We start from the raw sequence: 20,459 nt of genomic DNA on the forward strand, positions 1-20,459 counted from the left end.
ATTTTTGTTGAGTCTGGAAAAACAAGTAATGTCACAGATACATTTTGATTCAACATGCAAAAGGAAAGTTGGATAAATTTACTTTTTTATACTTTTGCAGCCTAGTCAAGTTAAAATGCAAAATTAACCATCAGAAATGAAATTTTGGATAGAGAGCATACTAACTGAGAAAACAGAAATTGGTCAGACACATACAAGGAGAGCAATAAGCTTGGGCTTTTGCAGAATATATTTCTCACAAAAGAGCCAACAGGTAAACTGAAGAAGTACACTGAGAAATTACTGTGAGTTGTTGCTTCTTTATATCAAGAGTAGGTAGACCAGTTGACTACTTGCTCTTTCTGACTGGAGCTAAGCAATGCATAACAACATTACTGAGAAAACAGTGACCGTTCTGCCTGGGTGCTCAGATGGGGTGGTAACACAGAGATAGTTGGAAGGTCCTGCCTCTCAGAGAGATAAAGATCTCACAGTGCTAGAAATCACTGCAGGACATAAAGCTACACTAGAAGACCCTATCCTTAGCTGCAGTCGCACAACCAACGCTGTAACATGGGAATGAAAAATGCTTAAGTTCAGAAGGAAACTTACCATCAGTTGAATTGATTACATTTGGAGAATTTATATCAGAGAAGTTTGGCCCAAACCAAAAGTCAAGAAACCATGGACCATGAAATGGCACTGGGGCATTAGGGGAATAGATTTTTCTGGGCTCTGTAAGCCAGACTAATGTATGAGCTTTATCTGAAGAGAAACAGAAATCCATTAGTGTTTTCAGCTTAGATGCAAAAGGTAAAGTAAAAATAAAAATAAAAAAAAATCCAAAAAAAGAAAAAACAAGAGGATAGGATTGTCAGTGAATTATAGTATAGCATGGGTTTTCCTTTTGTTACCTTGGTCTTAGTAACAGAGCAATGGCTCCCACCATAAGAAACAACCATGATTCAGAATACAAGATAAAATGTATATGCCATTAATCCAGCAAAGGCTATGGGGACAATGGCATTAAAATCAATATGTGTGGCAGATACAAACAACAGAAACAAAATTTTCAACTAAATATAGCTAAACTAGATAAACACAAAATGTATTTCTTATGGTTTATTGGTAAACACAAAGTAAGATAGGATATAGTGGCAACCAAAGAAACAGAAACAAATGAACAGTAAGCAAACCCTGCATTTCTACAACTGGAACCTTAGAAATCACACTTTGTGCAAATCTATAATGACCCAATCACTCCCTAACACTTCAACTTTTTCCTAGGGTATTTGAGTTTCTCTGTTTCTTTTGCTGTTATTAAAATATGTTTCCTGTTTCTTTAAATATAATGAGTGTAATGCATATATATTGCCTACTGAGATGGTCCTGCTATTCATTGTTTTTACTTGTTATTTTCACTCATGATTTCTTGTCTTAGCATTTATTTACCTATTAGGCTATATAGTCTTACTATGTGGCTCCAAATGTCAGTCTCATTGCCTTGGCCTCAGTGCTCGGATTTTACATGTGTGTTTCCATACCTGGCTAGGTGATTTATTTTCAACATATTTTTAATATGAGATGGTTATTTTCCTTGTAGGTTAATTCGTGGGAATTTGTTGAAGTCTGGGATAAAGGCAGTTTACTTCTATGTGAGTTTGCATTACTTTTCTGTCAGAAGAGGTATTACCTACTTTCATTGAAAAGATATGAAGTATGACTCCTTGAGCACAATCTCCAGGTCATATTTCAAATGCATTTACCACTTTTGATAACTGAAAATAAAAAGGAGATGCAGCATTGTAAGGATAGAGCAAGGAAATACAGTACACAGCAGCCTAGACTCTAGAAGCAATGATTATGAAGAATTCTTCAAATCTCTTGAAAGATACCAATTCATAAACAAGAGATTATAAAATAGTTTCCAAGTTGGATCTGATGAGGCTTTACTCAGGTACTCATAATGAAAGTATTTATGATAAAGAATCTATAAGTGTTTAAGGTGACAAAATTTGTTCAATTCTGATTTGATCACTATGTTACACATATGAATCAATTTCACATCAGAAGTAATAAGTACATATAAATATATGCCAATCTAAAAGCAAAATAAATAAAAAAAACAGTGTTTACTGTGATTGAGTAGAATTTATTTTACATGTGAGAAGGATATGAGTACTTTAGAAGGTCAAGGCTGGTATGCTTTAAAATTTGGGTCTTACCAGGGTGGTGGGTTAAGGAGAGCCTTTCCACTAAAACAGTCTAAGGGAAGGAAGATTTGTTTGGCTTGGTAGTTTTCAGAAGTCCCAGTGGTTCCAATGCTGTGACTATAATGAGTAAGAACATGGTACAAGAGAGCACATGAGAGCAAAGCTGCTGAAGCATGGAGGTTACTAGAACGCTGGGACAAGAAGAGGGAAGAGGATAACCAATGTAAACTCTTTAAAAGCACATCCACCAGTGACCCCCTTCTTTCAATCAGGCCTTACCTGGGGCTCCATTCAAAAATCATACTCAGGGGGACTAAAGAGGTGGCTGGAGGTTCAGAGCACCATTTGCTCTTTCACAGAACCTGGGTACTGTTTTTAGTGCCCACACAGTAGCTCACAACCACTGTAGTCCTGGTGCCAGGACATTCAAGAGCACTAGGCACACAGGCAGATAAAACATCCAAACACATAAAATAAGTAATTAAATATAACTAAAACTAGAAAATGTAAAAAAAATGTATACAAGAAGATTCAAAAATGATGAAATAATCATTTAGTCAGATCTTAATCAAATAAATACTGTTAAAGTTATGGAAATGTGAGGTAAAATGGATTTGGGGCCAAAGGCATTTAAACAATGAAGGTAAATTCATAAAAAAGCACAAGTTCAATTCACTGATTTAAAAATTTCGTGGTTTAGAATAGTAGAAAAGTTATCACACACAAGTGAGCTCTTGTCCTTGAGTCTTTGCTTCCTTTGTGCACAGATGTGAGCATGTGTCTGCTTATGGAACTTGCAGATGAAGTGCATATCAGTCAGACTTGCCATCACTGTGTTGCACCCTCTGGAAATTGGAGAGAAGAGTTTGATTTTGTTTCTGCTTTCAGTGTGTGACTGGCTTGTTCTGCAGCCCTAAGGTGAGGTTGCATATACTGGCAGGTAGGGCATAACAGAGTGAGGCTGAGTCTCTTGCGGCAGCTAGGAACTAGAAAGAGACCAAAAGTGTCCAGAGACAAGAAAAGAGACAAAGCAGGTCTTGCCTAGTGACTCTCTTCTTCCAGTCAGACTCCATTTCTTAAATAATGCCCCCAGATAGAAACCAAGCCTTCAAAACATGAGGATATAGGGAACATTTTATATTAAAATCATAAGCAGTTAAAAATAAGTGAGCTCTAAAATATTGAAATGAAACCATAAACAAAGTCTAGTGGACATGACTTATAAAACCCTGACTTCCATGATGACTAGCTTATGCACTAGCATATGCACTTAGCTAGCCTTGGGTCTACTCGGAACAGTTACAAAAATGGATTGCCTATCAGAGCAGAGTCATATTTTAGACAAAAGGCATCATAGAGATTTTTACGTCATCAAAACATCACAATAAGATGATGAAAAATGATACAAATTGTGCCTGAAAACTAAGAAACAATGAAAAATTTGAGAATATTTAGAACTCTGTATATACTACATATCAAAATTTGTGGGATGCAAGAAATGGAATTGCAAAAATTTTTCAGTTTTGTAAGTTTATACTGGGGCAAGGAGGCTGTGAAGATGGCTGAGTAGGACAAGGGGGCTGGGCAGATTTCTGAGTGGGACAAGGGATCTGGGCAGATGAATGAGTGGTGAAGAGTACATACTATTATTGTAGAAGATGAACGCTTGGGTCCCAGGATCTAGGCTGAGCTCCCAGTTTCAGTTGTATCAGATCTAGCACCCTCTTATGGACATTGTGGCACCTGCACTCACACATGCACCTGCCCTCCCCTGAACATATATACTCCAAACTCATACACACATAATTAAAAATAAAGTTAAATAAACCTTTCTGTAGAAAGTTTATATCAGGGCTAGGCATTGCAGTATTTACGCTTATAATCTCAGAAATTTAGAGACACAGGCAGTGGATTGTAAATTCAAGGCTAGCTTGTACTACATAGTAAGACCTTATCTCTAACAAAACAAAACAAGAAGTTTATATTAGAGAAGAGCAATGACTGATGTTTTTACTGAGCTAAGCATCTACCCTCAGAAGTTAGAAAAGTAAGAGCAAGTAACTCAGTAAATGAATAAGCAGGGAGATAAGACATGCGTACAGAATGTGTGGTGGAGCTAGTTAATGTTGGATGATATGTTCCATGGGAAGAAACTCTTGAATGATACTGAGGATAGAGAGAAGTGATTTAATTCTAGAAATTATAGAAGGCAGAAAAATAAATCTCTATGAATAAAGTGATAAAGGAAAGTGAGGGGAAAGGGAGGGCTCTTTTCCAGTTTCAGATTTAACCAGAATGCTTTTTGAGGGAGAATTGATTACAAGCGAAGGGGCTATCGTGCCTTGCAAGCACAAGTGTCATTTACTGTATATCGAGAACAGCATGATTACAGGCAGAAGGCTTTAGTAATCCTCAAAATGGCTCTTCGAGCCTTATCTTGTCAACCTTTTCCTTAAGCCCAGGTTACAAATCTGTTAACTTGCCTACTTACTTTGGTATTGCATTTAAAAGTTATCTGTTCTACAGGTTTTGTTTCAGATAAAATACATTTGGCTTGTCACAAAACACCAAAATTTTAGTAAAATATACATTAATTGACTGTAAAAGGAAAGACGGTCTAGTGTAGGATGTGTTCCAAAGAAGCTTGTTACCTATCTATTATGGACCTGCAATATTGTTTTTCATGATTGATTTTATTTTCCATGATAATTCAGGTGCATTTCATTGTCCAACAATGACTATAGTGCAGGCATAAAGAAGGAACCTGAAAAATATTGTTACATTTCACAAGCCCTTTTTTCCATGTGTCTCTCTTCTCAGTTCATTAATCACATATACAGTTGATTACAACCTCATGAAAGCTGAGCTTCATAAATCAGACTATAACCCAAGGTCCTCAGAAGTTCCCCCAAACCAAGGCAAGCTGGCAATCTTTGGATCAATAAATTAATGCTTCATTGGAGGTAACACAGGCTCAATAAAACAGTCTCTATCCACTTATCAAAGAATGTTGAAATAAAAATGTTATCAGAAATACAAAACAGGAATTGTTTCGGGGGTTCTATGGATAAAAGCTTTACAGGAATAATTATTTTTTTTTCTAATAGGCGTTTCACGCCTGTCTAATCACATACAATGGGAAAACTGGTCCACAAGAATGCATTATTCTTCCATGTCCATTTTGGACTGCAAACTCACCAACTGTATCAAGAAGAATCGTTGTCTACACACAGTTGCTTCTTCCTGGACATACAGTGATTGTTAAAAGCAAAACAAGAGAGCAGTGGGACTCTGGAAGATGATGGGTTTGAAAAAGCCCATTTCTAGAACAAGACGTCAAGTTTTAGGACATTATGGGCACTCACTGAGACTTCACTTCATGCGGGTATTTGATAATGAGAACCAAACCTTGCATCCATTATAAACAGCAGCACTGAGTCCTCAGCGGAAGCATGGAGGACTGAGAACCAGTCATCAGAGGGTAAGCAAGGTTTAGCCTGAACTTGCACTTGGAGGTGTGTGAGGAGTGAAGCCACACATTTGTCAACACACAGCACAGGATATAAACAGCATCACAGGGATAGGATCAAAGAATTACTCAATATTCTCTATACTTAGCATTTCAGTTCTTCTATTACTTTTTCCTGGCACTTACTTAATTCTTTAGGAAAAATGTTCATGAATAGAATGTAGTATTTTGAGTGTTGAGGTTGGTACTCTGGCTAGTACTGTGGGTACCATATTTGCTGTATGAATGAGGCCAGCACTAGGTACTGCCTGCCAGCAACCCCTCTGCCTCCTGTAGTTCCATACAGCTGCAGTTAGATCTTGGCTATAAAGCCACACATGTCATAAGTTTCATCTTCACAGGACACTACTGAAAGCTGATGGAAACTTTTGGAGGTACAGCTTGCTAGTAGCCCTTAGGGATTGTGGGACACCGGTCCCCTCCTTTGCTTCCTGGCTAGTTCAGTATACTTTCTGGTCATGGTGCTGTCTTGAGTATGGCCAAAGAAGTCAAGTCAACATGGACTGAAGTTTCCACAGCTGTCTTCATGAGTAAGTAAGGCCATGGTGTTTCCCTGGGGTAACTAGCACACATCAGTTCTGCTTTAAAGTCTATTATGTTTATTCAAGTGTGGATTTTTCTCTTATGTGATGAAATTCAACTGTGCAGTCTGAATTCAACAGCTTGTCTTGGTAAATTCGTTTGCTAAGTATTTATAAAGCTTCTGCTGCTTTAAAACACAGTAGTGAATGGCACATCCCAAGGTCATAGAGTGTCATAGGCAACTTTGGTGGAACCTTATATTTTCCATACAACAGTCTTCTTATATTTTTTCTTCTGTTAAAACTGACAATCTCTGCCTTTCAATTGGAAAGTTTAAACTGTTTACATTCATTAGAATTATTGACATATTTAGATTCCTCTTTAATTTAAGCTATATTCTAGCTTAACATTATTTTATGCTTAATAGTCTATTTAACATATTATAAATTTCTTCTTTAATTTTTAATTTTTTCTTTATGTTTTTGTTACCTAAGCAATGTCAGGTATGGGCTTCATCTTGTGGAGTGGGCTCAAGTCAAATCAGATATGGGTTGGTTATTTCCACAAGCTTTGCACCACCTAGCATATAGCAAGGAGGATAACATTATAAATTAAAGGATTTGTAAGTGGCTTGGTGTTCATTTTTCTCTTTAATATTTTAAAGGCTATTTATAGAAATATCACTGTACTAGGATGTATTTCCATTATCAAATGATAACTTAAATCTAACTGTAACTTAATAATATAAATCTACTAATTAGTTGTAGAGGAAGAATTTCTGACATTGTAAATACATTTTAAAATAAAATTTCAAGATTTAATGTTTATGTGTACTTCTGTATATGTATGTGCACTGGCTTGTGAGTGTACCAGGGGTCAGAAGAGGTCAACTGGAGTTATAGGACTCTGAGATCTTCCCAGTTTTGGTGCTGGGAACTGAACCTGGGTCCTCTTCAAGAGCAGCAAGTTTTCCTAACCAATGAGAAATCTCCCCAGTCTCCATTAATTATATTTTAACCTAAAATTCCTACTTGGATCTTTTAAAAATATCCCAAGTGTTTGTTATAATCTTTTGTTCCTTGATCAGCTTTTCCTTTCAATTATATTATTGAAAGTTTTTGTTGGTGTTGTTGTTTACAGTTCTAGGGATAGGATCCAAGACCCTGCTCATAACGGACAAGTACCCTACCATAGTCCCTTTGAAGGTGTCTACCCATAAATATACAATATTTTGAACTATAGAAAATTAATATCTGAAAGATTTATGTCTCAAAATTTTTGCTTATTTACTTTGTTTCTTCCCTCTAGCGATACATTTCTGTATGGTTTGATATGGTTTAGTATGAATTCACATTTCACTGGACTTAATCTGTTTAAGTGACTAAGTGTTAACTATTAATTTCTCATTTTGCCTTGAGCCTGCTTTAGCATGCTAGTGATCTATGGTAGACCCAGAAGCAGAAAGAAACAAGATTCCTCTAGGTGGTGCCTGTTATTATGAGGTTCTGCTTTCAGGTACTAAAGGCTCTATTTGTATTTTTTCTTCCAATTTGAATTAGTAGAAAAGTTGCAAGGCAAATGGCCAATGGCATTGTTCCAAAGCTATTGATTGAGGTCTAGAAAATAAGGCTCAATTAACACTCAAGGTTCTTAGGTGACGGCAACTTGTTCACTTTGGGTTAGGTATTATTTACTCGTTAATCATTTTTTTCATCAGAGAAATACTCATTTCATTCCATATTTTAAAAGTATGTTGTAAGTAATATGACCAGTTCAAATCAATGTCCTTTGAATGTTTTGTTTCATGTCATAGTAGAGAGCTGTGTGTATGTGTGTGTGTGTGTGTGTGTGTGTATCATTCTTTATTACCTCATAGATGGGTGAAAGGAAGAAATAATTTGTGCAAAGGAAAATCACAGAGCCTGCTGGCATAAGCCCCACAACCCCACCAACTCTATCTCAAGGACCTAAAGCCACTTACACTGTTCTGATGAACAGTAACACACTGGAGACATAAAAAATTTCTGTGTTCAGATTTTCTTCACAAAAATTCTTTCCATGTCCCTACATTGAAAGATGCTTCTTTGGAAGTATATAGTTTTTACAGATTTATAAGGCTACTGATGGTAAAATATATTCCCAGGTTTTCTTAGTTTCTAAATTTCTACATTTTGAAATGTAAGACAGACAACAAAATCAATAGAAAAAGCTCGGTGACATACATGGAGGCATACCTGCCAATATTTCTTAAATACAGAACCAAGAGGGTCTTCTGTAGTACGAGTGAGAAAAGGACTAGTAAAAGAAGCATAGCTATTGTCAGCTCATTAGCATTTTCCTTATGGACACAGAGGACCACAAGAGCTGCAAGCTGAGACTCATAAGGTCTCAAGTTCATTACTAAGTTCATCAAACACTTGCTGTGCAATATTAAGTCTTTTAAACACTCTGGGCCTCAGTGACATCTGATGAAAAATGAAATGAGAGGGTTTAATCTCAGTGAATAAATACATTCTACAAAATGTCCATTCTGAATTCCACCTCATTCCTCACCCTCAATGAAGGCACAGAACAAACCTCGTGCAGGTGGATAAACTGAAATCAAAGCGGTGATTTCATAGTAAAAGGCTGACTGTGCCAAGTCTTAAAGGGAAACACATCATGGTGAAATTTTCTAACCTCTATGGAGTTTTGCTGTGCTACATCGGATATTTCCCTATAGCGTGTATTGCACACTGAATAACCCTTTATCCAGTGCCTCTCCCTGCTACCCTGTGTGACTTCTCTTTGCATGTCATTAATTATTCACAGTATTTCTGTGGAAATACCATGGTACCCAATTGCTTCAATTCTATTCCTTCATGGTCTTTTCCGAGAGCCTTTGTCTACCTGTGTGTCTTCTAATACAGCATGCACTTCCTCATGTTTGTCAAAAGACAGACCACAGGCAATGTAAGCATGAAGAGGGAAGAGTTATTTCTGACTGAATCAACTCACCAAAGGCCACGTGTTTTATCAACACATGAATGTCCTAGTGCAATGACATCCTTGACTTTCAGAAATGTATAGTTTTCCATGGTTTGTCAATGAGGATAATCATCATTAGTTCTGGAGGAAAGTGTAGTTCTACATGAAATTCAGAGAATCATTACTTTTTTATATAAATATTTGTCTGACACAGCTAGATTTTATAAAGCATTTTTGAATTATTGTTGCTGTTAAACTCTGAAGATTATATATATATGTATATACATATATATATATATATATATATATATATATATATATATATATGGATGAGACATAGATTTAAGAATTCCATCTTTAGTCACATCAGCAAAAGAATTTGTTATCAGGAAGCTGATTTTTTTCTCTTAATGGAAGAAAGTATTTTTTAAAAATGGAAAATCTTACTTGGTTCCATATCTGCCTGAAAACAAGGGCTCCTGATATGCCATATCTCTGCTCTTGAATGTCGTCCATGGTGCCTTGAGTATATTATTTGAGATGTTTGGATTTTATATATAGAAAAAAAGACTGAATATAGCTGACATTTGTTGTTAGTCTGATCCACTCTGCTGTTTCCTTCACATTTTTTTTTTTTTTTTGCTTGAACCTAAAGAAAATAACTCATCAATACTAGTGTGTGAAGGATCACTGCCAGCCTGGAAAACTGACCTGCCTAGCTGGCAGAATTAACCAGGCATGGACTAGGGGTGGAGCAATCACATCAACAAATCCACCTGGATATGGTGGCATTGAATTTGTTTCTAGGGTGCTGAACCTTGTTCTTGTGTTCATTACTTTTCTCACTGCTCTGACAAGCAGTAACTTAAGGAAGTAACTTAAGGAAGACTCATTCTGGCTCAGTTAGACAGGACACATTCCAACACAGTGGAAAAGCATAGTGACAGGACCAAGAAGCTAGAATACATCCACAGTCAGGAAGCAGAGGCTGAAGAAGATGTGGAAACTGATTATATAATGCTAAATCCTGGCCCCAGTAACTGACCTCTTCTAGCAAGGCTCCATCTTGTAAAGGTTCTACACATTTCTCACACAGAAAGCACCACCTAGAGAGAACTTATTATTTAAACACATGTGCTTGTGAGGAATGGTTCATTCATACCACAGCAGGGATGGATATTTGAGATTGAGTAGGATGCAAAATGGGGGTTTCTCCTGCTGCCTCGAGAGTCTAACAATTTTTGTGGGGATTATCATTTATTCTCTATTTCTTTGTCAGTTTCCTAGAATCATAAACATGGCCAGCCTTTAAATTCAGTGAGAATATCCCTTTGAACTTTAAATTATTTTGATTTTTAGGACTTTACAAATAAGCCAACTCTAAAAGCAAGAAGAGAAGGTCTAGCAGCACCAATATACAGAAACCTCATTCCTTACCCTGTTGGTATTTTGAAAATATATCTGTTCTCATGTGTGTTTTTATGAATGTGTATGTGTGTGTGTGTGTGTGTGTGTGTTTGTGTTTGTGTGTGTGTGTCTGTGTGTTATGTGGTTTTAAACTTATACTTAAAACATAAAAATTAAACATTTGAAAGATAGCCCACATGATTTTTTAGAGACATGGATATATCAATATATACCTTTTGAAGATTTATTATTATTACTCTTCTTTAAGTGTGTGTGTGTGTGTGTGTGTGTGTGTGTGTGTGTGTGTGAATCTACATGTGTGAAAATCCAAAGGCCAAAAGAAGTCACAGGATTTCTTGGAGCTGGAGTTATAGGTAGATGTGAGACTGAGAACCAAACTCAAGTCTTCTGGAAGTGCAGCATGTACCTTTGACTGCAGGGCCATCTCTCAGTACATATTGTATAATTTTAAAATCAGGTTAAACATACCTATCTCCTTCCACATTTAGTACTTATGATGAAAACATTCTAAATCATTTTTCCAACCTTTGGAACATATAGGATATTGGTTTTTATCTATCATCACCCCACTGTTATGACCACACACCAGAGGTCTCGATCTTATCTGTCAGAAACTTAGTTGATTAACCAACCTGCTCTTCCTACTGTCCTCCCATGGCCACTGGTCACTTGACTAGCCAACTTCTGTCATTCCTAGACTTGTATTCTTTATATAACAACAGATTTCCTTCCTTCTGCCCCTTTAACCTAGGGAATATGGCAAGTCATAATCAAGAGTACACTTGGCCCTTAGAAACTCTTCTCTTCTCTTCTCTTCTCTTCCCTCCTCCTCCTGCTCCTCCTCCTTTTCTTCTTCTTCTTCTTCTTCTTCTTCTTCTTCTTCTTCTTCTTCTTCTTCTTCTTCTTCTTCTTCTTCTTCTTCTTCTCCTTGCTTTGTTCATTTCAATATTACTGAAGTTGGGCAGCACAGTTGCTCCTATCCCAGTTTATAAATCAAGAAATTAAATAACTTAAATAACTTTAAATCCCTAAGTCTAAAACCTAATGATTACGAAGTTGTGGCCTTCTGGCTCAGGCCAGTGACTCTTGCACAGCCCATGTAGTGACAGGCAACAAGAGCTCTGCTTATAAGATCCTGGCTATAGTTATCTACACAGCAGTTAATTTACATTAAAGAATACATAACTATTACAAGACTGAAGAAAATATATATCAAATCTTTGGAGAAGTCCAAAATGTGAACCTCACAAAGCAGACAAATACTCCAGGGGCAGCCACAATTACCATCTCTATACAACCATGAAGTATGAACTTGTTTGGAAACACACATTTTAAAAGAAGTTTACATTATATTATTATTTATTATAATATCATAATCCAGGTATGATATAAGTTTATTTACATAACTGTTCTATTTGACCTCCACAAAGATCATCTGGCAAGCACTAAAATTTACCATTTTACTGAAAACTACACTACAGAACTTCAGCACCTGGGACATTCAGCAGCAAAGTTGCATCCACACTCTAGGATCCCTATTCTTCCTCACTTCAAAATAGTGGGTCTTCTCAGCAAAATGAGTCTTGTCTCATAAAGGTTTCTCCAGGCTGTGGTCAGGATGTAAGCTTGATGGTTCATTCTTTTTGCCTAAAGCACATTGCCTGCTGACTCACTTAGGTATATAGTTAAAAAACCAAGGCAGATTAGTAATTGAATGTTGTCAAAACAATTGTTTGTATTCTAAATGGTCTAAAGAATCATGTACTAAACAAAAATAAGACAAAACTTAAGACTGGTTTTGTAGAAATTCTTTTCATGAACAGAAACTATAATTTCTGCTTTTCTCCTGCTGTGTATACCTGCTTTACTATGTGTGGATCATAATTATGCTATAGAATCTCTATAAGACTCTAAAACCCACTAGTATCAAAGTAGATGCTTAGAGAGAATATCTGAAGCGCCAGTAAGAACACACTGATTCTGTGTATAGTTTGTACACTGTTTATAAGAAAGCAATGTCCTTGAGAGTGAGGGTGAGATCTTAGAGTCTGCAGGGGATTTTTAACCTATATGACTGGAGCAAGTCTAGTTAAGTAGACTTGGAGTTGGGAAAGCCAAGACTTGCAGACAAGTCTTTAGTTTTCAAAGCATCTGTGCATCTTAAAAACAAATTCAAGATCAGTGCAAGCTTTTTAAGTATAGATTAAATTTTACAGTAAGGCTTTTGTGAAATTTTAATGACACTATCTGGCATGGCATTATACTATGGCCACAAGTTTGAAATCAGGATCTGAATGCTACCAAAGCTCCTAGTCACAGAATTTCAATTAAAGAATGAGACACAGATAGTGATGGATAGTTGATGGATAGTTGTGAAGTATTAATCATGTCATACTAAAAGGACAATTCACCAGTATTTAGTCAAATGTAGGGGCTAGTGAGATGGCTTATTGAGTAAAGCATTGCCACTAAGCCTAGAGAAATCTGAGTTTAATCTCTGTAACCCACAAGGTGGAAGGAGAGAACTAACTCCAGAAAGCTGTCCTGTGATGTCCATACTTGTACTGTCACCTGTGTGAATCCACTAACATGCAACTAAACAAAATTTCCTTAATTCTAGAGAAGATAGGATAAATGAGAAAACTGTAATTTTTCAATTCTGCAAATACTTATTAAGAATATATGCCAGGAGGTGGTAGCACACGCCTTTAATCCCAGTGCCTGGGAGGCAGAGGCAGGTAGATTTCTGAGTTCAAGGCCAGCGTGGTCTATAGAGTGAGTACCAGGACAGCCAGGACAACACAGAGAAACCCTGCCTTGAAAAACAACAACAAAAAACAAACAAACAAACAAAAAGAATGTATTTTATATCCTAGAATATGTACGTTCTATATTTGATGCAGAAATGAAGAATATATGGTTACTACCATCTCATAATTTACAGCCTAGTGAAGTAATTATTCAATAGAAAAGGTAGAGTAGACAATAGTAATACACTATGAGAGAGTTAAGGTCTGAGAAGGATTACTTCCAAGAAAAATATCAGGCATAGGTAGTTATAGAAAATGTTAGGAATGAACCCTACCTTCATATGCCGATGAATGGGACATGCATATGTCCATCTTAATGGTGATTCTAGCCTGTTGGGGTACATCCTGTGTTAGAACTACTTCACCATGGTCACCATGGACTTTCTTACATTTCTCTTCCAGTTTTCTTCTTTTCCTTCTCTTTCTTCTCTTTATTTTTTATCCCCATCACTTCTTGATTTTTTTGTGCATTTCTCACCACCAACTATGTTTCTTGAATAGATAGCATATATTTTTCTCTCATCACAGCTTTTACTCGCGCTGGTGACAAAGCTCTTAAATTTTACCTCTCTGCTGATGATACAGACTCAGCATCATTTGTTCTGCTGTCTAAGCTCTATTCTTATGTGCCAAGATTATCCCACTTACTCATAAACTCTATATGTTCAAAATCATATTGCTAAATTATACTCTCCTCCTGAAATACTGCCTATAATTGATATCATTGGCCATTGAGCTAATGAATACAGAAGGCTGTGTGATATCCTAGCCTCATTCCACTCATTCAGAGTTAGTGAGACCTATAGGTTTCACTTCATCAGCAAGCCCTTGGTTCTACCCTTGTTTGTTACTATAATGGTATGTAAGAAAATCTTGTGTGTTGTATGGCTACATTGCCTGCCAATTAACAAAAATCTGTGGACTATAGTTAATGGTAGGATAGAAGGTAGAATATCTGGGAGGCAGGAAGAATTCTGGGATAGAACTGTGCTAGAGAGATTCAACAGGAAGATGTGACTATAGGTATGCATGGTACCCGAGCATAGGTAACAAGTCAAGTGTAATGTAGGTTAAAATAAATGGGTTGTTTTAGTTATTATTTAATAAGGGAAAAGTATGAAAATATGTCCAAAGAATTTGTCAATATATTTTGAGTATGAGTCTTATTTCTGGGAGCATGGTGCTGAAAGGAAGAACCAAAACAAATGTCTACAATGCTGTCCTGTTGCCTGTGTGAGTATGGACTGAGCTTGTTCTTCTATGTCTTCTTGTGGTAAGGTAAGAGCTCAAATGATTTCAAATCAAACTGTCCCAAGCAAATATTTATCCTGAATACTGTAGGAAATCATGGAGCATGTCATTCTAGGTAGCTTGATATGTAAAACTCTTGCCCATTTATCTAGAGTCAACACTTAGGCCACCTCAGAACCTGCCTCTGCTTCATCATGGTCTTGTCCCTCATGTTTCAGGGTCTCTCTCTCTCTCTCTGTCTCTCTCTCTTACTCTTTTCCCCTCCCTCCCTCCCTCCTTCCCTCCCTCCCTTCTTCCCTCCTTCCTTCCTTCCATCCCTTCCTCCTTCCCTCCCTCCCTCCCTCCCTCCATCTCCTTCCTTCCTTCCCTCTCTCTCTCTCAAACACACACACACACACACACACACACACACACACACAAACACAAACACAAACACACAGACACACAGACACACACTCAAACCATACTATACTGATAATGATTGACAACTTAGGTTTGAGTCTCAAGTAAGCTGGATTACAGTCTATGCTCTTTAATTTTAGCTGTATTATTTTTAAATGTTTGTTTTTTTATGTTTTAACTATTTGTGGATGAGCACATTTGTGTGCAAGTGCTTACAGAAACCAGAAAAGGGGTTCTGAGCCCTTGGAATTGAAGCTGTAAGTGGTTGTGAACCACCCAATGTAGACGCTGGAAATAGAACCTGGTCCTATGCATTTCTTCAGTCCCTCATGGTAGTATTTTAGATGTATTATTTTTCAGCGAATGTTGGGTTTTGAGAGAATAAATTTTAAGAATTCAACATTTTTATAAGATGATACATCTGTGTTATTATTTAACTTAGGCACATTTTGCACAGTAAATTATATGATTACATTGAAAGTTGGATTCATCTAACCAAAACCATTGATATACTATCATGGTAGTCCTGATTTGAGAAACACCAAGAGTCACAGAAAACAGCATAAGTTGAAGATTAACAGTATAGAACTTGGGGCTCTTGATCCACAGCTATTGAATTCAAAAGAAATGTGTGACAGAAATATTGAAGCACTTGTGGTCTGTTCATAGTGAAGAACCTGCAGTCTCTACAAGGGCATTACATATGAACAAAATGCACAGGGACGAAATGTGCAGCTCTTTCTTGTCACAGAAACAACTAGAATCAGACATACAGAAAATAAAAACAACAAAACAAAACAAAACAGGATGGGAATCAAATCAAAAACTGGGATTTCTAGGTGTGTAATTTCATTGAAAGGACATCAAATCCACTGTGCAATAACTAATGTGTAGTAAACTTGAGGTTAATGTTTCAATATTTTAGAATAACTTTTAAAGTCCATTCATGCATTACACAATGCATGAAAGATTGTTTGATTCTGTCTCTGTACTTAATTTTTCTTAGCCAAGAGAGGTGATCAGAGAAGCCAAAAGCTTTCCTGGCTTTGAATCAGTTGATAAACGTGGCATTCAGTTCTACATGGTCTAAACGCAGCACTGGGGGGCAGGACAGACAAATGTCAGGCTGCTGCTGAAGCCCATTACTGCCATCCAGAAGACATCGGACCAAGACTGGAAAGCAGCTCCAGGCAATGGGTGTGCAGGCAACACAATGGAGTAGTCAGGGTGTTCAGTGTAAGGACAAGGCTTTGTGCTCAGTGGTGCCAGGCTGTCCACACTTTAGAGGAAAGGACAGTTTATCATGACCTTGTGGTTGGAATCCAAAATGGTCACGAGGGACACATCAAACAGGGCAGAGTTTAGGTCCATACTCTGTGGCTCATCTATTGGAAAAACTAGAAAGTTGTTTATTCTGCAGTTCATCATACAAGCTTGATTTCATGTGTATTCCTTGTCTATCCTGAATACCATATGAGGCTATTTTTAATTTTTGATGAAACAGCCAATACTTAGTATTTATTATCTCGGAGGAAGGGACTTGTAATATATATTCAAATACTTTCCTTTTTCCATACTAATTTATTTTTTTTAGATGTTTTCTTTATTTACAATATCTCCTTTCCCAGGTTCCCCTCTGAAAAAATAAAATAAAATAAAAAAACAAAAACTAAAACAAACCCCTGTTCCCTCCCCCCTCCCCCTGCTCAACACCCCACCCTCCTGCTTACTGGCTCTGGCATTCCCTACACTAGGGCATGGAACCTTCACAGGGCCAAGGGCCTCTCCTCCCATTGATGACCAACTTGGCCATCTTCTGCTATACATATGCTGCTGGAGCCATTAGTCCCACCATGTGTACTCTTTGGGTGGTGTTTTAGTCCCTGGGAGTTCTGAGGGTACTCGTTAGTTCATGTTGTTTGTTCAAAGACATGTGGTCTGTTAATAGTGAAAAGCCTACTCACTGAAGGATTTCAGATAAAACCCAGGTATCTATTATTCTGGGCTTCTAGTAGATAAAGTAGATAGCTTCATTATGCATCAAACCACATATTGACATGAACACCCTCTGATTAGATCCCAGGAAATTAAGTGCATATTAGAAGCTGTCAAAGAACTACTTAGATCTTGGACCTTCTCTCTTAGTCTAGTTGCTGTCACATAATGCATGCTTTCTGGGCTCTGAGGCATCCGGAGAGCATCTTATTTCATCCTGGTATCCATCTGTATACACATCTAGCCCATTCTTTATTCATCCCTTTTGTGGGATGCAGTAAAACCTATATCATGACTACACATTCATCTTCCAGCAACACAGGAACACGGGGGACTCTGAGTCCTTTTGAACAAATTTTTGTTTTTAACAAGATGAAATAAGAGCTTGTAGGTAATTCTTTCCTTTTCTTCTCTGCCATGAAGTAATCTGAGAAGCATATTATGTGACTTCTTCCCTCCAGTTGGTTGTTCCTAAAAGTGAAATACATCTTGTAGCCACTACTCTCATTGACTGTAGGAGAAAAAAAATATTTTCAGGCTTCGGCAACTTTTCCTTAGTCCAGGCCTGATAAAGTCCTTTTACCCAAAATGAATAGCAAGACCTAAAACTCACTGAGGAATTTGTCTTTCTAAAACACAAAGTATTAAGGCTTAATCTATGATTCCTGAGAAGTGACCTTCTGTAAATGGGTGTTCAGACAAATCCCACTGGAAGACTTCTGGATTGGTTTCTTTCTGAATCTCATTAACATGCTTATTGATATAAGGAATCGTAAAGGATTGTCTTTTAGGGTCAAATATCTTTATCTTGCTTTCTCCTCTGCTTCAGTGTATGGGGTACTCTGCTTCAATGTATGGGGTAAGAGCAACTTCCTAATCAGATGTCACCCTCATTAAGTGTCCTTTCCTTACATCATGTCATTGCATGTCATGAGGTCTGTCCATTAAACTTGAGAAAGTATTTGCTGTGAATGAAAAAGGAACAATGAAAAAAAATGGAGTACAAAGGAATAAAGATCCAGAATGTTATTGCTTTATTTAAAATGAAAATTCCATTTTATGTATGTGTATTTGGACTGTACCTGTGTGTATGTGCATATTTTTAAGTGTGTGTGTGTGTGTGTGTGTGTGTGTGTGTGTGTGTGTGAGGGCTGCACATGCACCTGTGTGTACATGTAAGGGGAAGCCCAAAGTTTGTGTTCAGAATTATCCTCGGTTGATCTATCTTATTCAATGAGGCAGGGTTTCTAAGTCAAACCCAGAGCTTATCAATGTGACTGGTCTTGATATCCAACTTGTTCTGTGATCCCCTGTCTCTGCCTTCTGAGGCTAGAATTACTACAGACCAGCCTCTATCCACTCACCATTTACGTGGGCTATGTAGATCATGGATTTTAGTTCTCACATTTGTTGGGTAAGTGCTTTAACCACTGAGCTATTTCTCCCCATAACAGCTGTAGAACTGTCCTTATGGTTTGCCTGGTGAAGTCCTTATTATAACAATGAGGAAACAATTGCCAGAGAAGGGAAGTGACCTGTCTCAAGTTGCATACCAGCTGGTGGCAAGGTTAGGTGACCACAGATCACCCTCAGTATCAAAACTCTGTTCCTTAAATTACATCACAACATTGAATCATGACTAGTGACACCCCATCCATTAGGCAGTTTTGGCAAACAGTACAAAGAATGAGTCATCTGATTTCCTGAGTTAAAAGAGTCGCCGCTGCTCAGGACCCTATTTTCCTGTTCTGTTTTTCTTCCTCTTTTTGGTTGCTAATTGCTTTTAAAAGATCCATTGATTCCCAAAATATGGTAGTCACATCATTGTACATAAATATTCTCTCTCTCTCTCTCTCTCTCTCTCTCTCTCTGTCTCTCTCTCTCTGTATGTGCAAAACTTATTTTGGATCAATTTTCCAGAGCCCAGTATTTCTAAGTGATTAATACAATTTTACTTGTTTCTTTTGTGTCTGCATGCTTGCGTGGAAACCAGAGGTCAACACTGTATGTGTTCTACAGTCACATTCCACCTTAGTTTTCACAATAGGCTCCATCACAGGACCTGAAGGTCACCAGTTCCTGTAGACTGGCTGGCCAGTGAACAACGCCTGGCAACCCTCTTGTCTCTGCCTCTCCAGCATGGATTCATAGACATGTCACAAGCACATTTAGATTCAAATCTCATCATACATTGCAAACAAACCATCTTTCAATCCCTCAAATTTTGTTTATTGAAATGCAGAACCAGAGGACAAGAGTTTGGGGTTTTTAATGACAGCAGCGTTTGAGCACCTATCTGAAACAGAAGCTAGGCTCCAATCCATAAATATACACATTCTCTCTCTTTTTTTATTTGAACACATGAAGGGATTTTAGGCAGCTTGAGCATAAAAAACATGGCTCTGACAGGCCTTGCCCTTCTCCACTTCTCCACTATTCCTTCTACCTTGCTAAAAATAACATTAGATTACATTCATAAAGCTAGATCCAAATAAAGTTCTATTCCTTTGACCACTTCCTATTCCTGAGGCTGACTACCAAGGTCCAGCTATCAAAATATTGAAGTCCAGCAATCAAAAGCCCCCTTTGGATCACATAACTAACAGGTCCCATTTAAATTAAACACCTCATCTTAATACAGGATTTCCTCTTTTACCTTTATAAACTGCCATTCATCTATGGGTCACTTCTGTCCCTTCCCTATCCAGAGACAGTCCTTTGTCCTTGTTCTCCTCTCTGGGACAAATAACACTTCCTCCTCTCTCCTGCTCTTTTTCTCTTCTCCTCTGTCCCCTATCTCCTGTCTTGCCCCTATTCCCCTGCCCTCTGTCCCTCTGAGCCAAATAAATCTCCTTTCTGTTGACAATTTGATCTTTTCACACTTAGCTCCAAAACATATGCTAATGTGATTCAAAGAGCATTAGCTTCAGGCCACCATGTGTTAGGACTAAGGCAGCAGAAGTATGAGCATTATGCTGATAATCTTTTTAAACTCTTTCACTCCACACACTTCTTCAACTGCCACTATGGTTATGTGAATGTCAAAAGCACCTTCAGGAGACAGGTACAGTGTTCTTCATTTAATCCTTTATGTGAAGTCCTTAAACCCTCTAAAGTGGCTATGGATCATGACTCCTTTGGGCTCGCGGATCTGAGCCTGCATATCAAATATTTACATTATGATTCATAGTAGTAGGAATATTACAGCTATGAAGTAGCAATGAAATAATGTGATTGGAGGTCACTATGACATGAGGAACACTATTAAAGGGTCACAGCATTTGGAAGGTTGAGAAGCACTTGTTCTAAGGTCAGGACTCGTGTATGCTCATATTTGAACAGTACTCTATCCTTTAGGGTCCA

Source organism: Mastomys coucha, unplaced genomic scaffold, assembly GCF_008632895.1.
Source record: "Mastomys coucha isolate ucsf_1 unplaced genomic scaffold, UCSF_Mcou_1 pScaffold23, whole genome shotgun sequence".
In the NCBI taxonomy this organism is placed as follows: domain Eukaryota; kingdom Metazoa; phylum Chordata; class Mammalia; order Rodentia; family Muridae; genus Mastomys; species Mastomys coucha.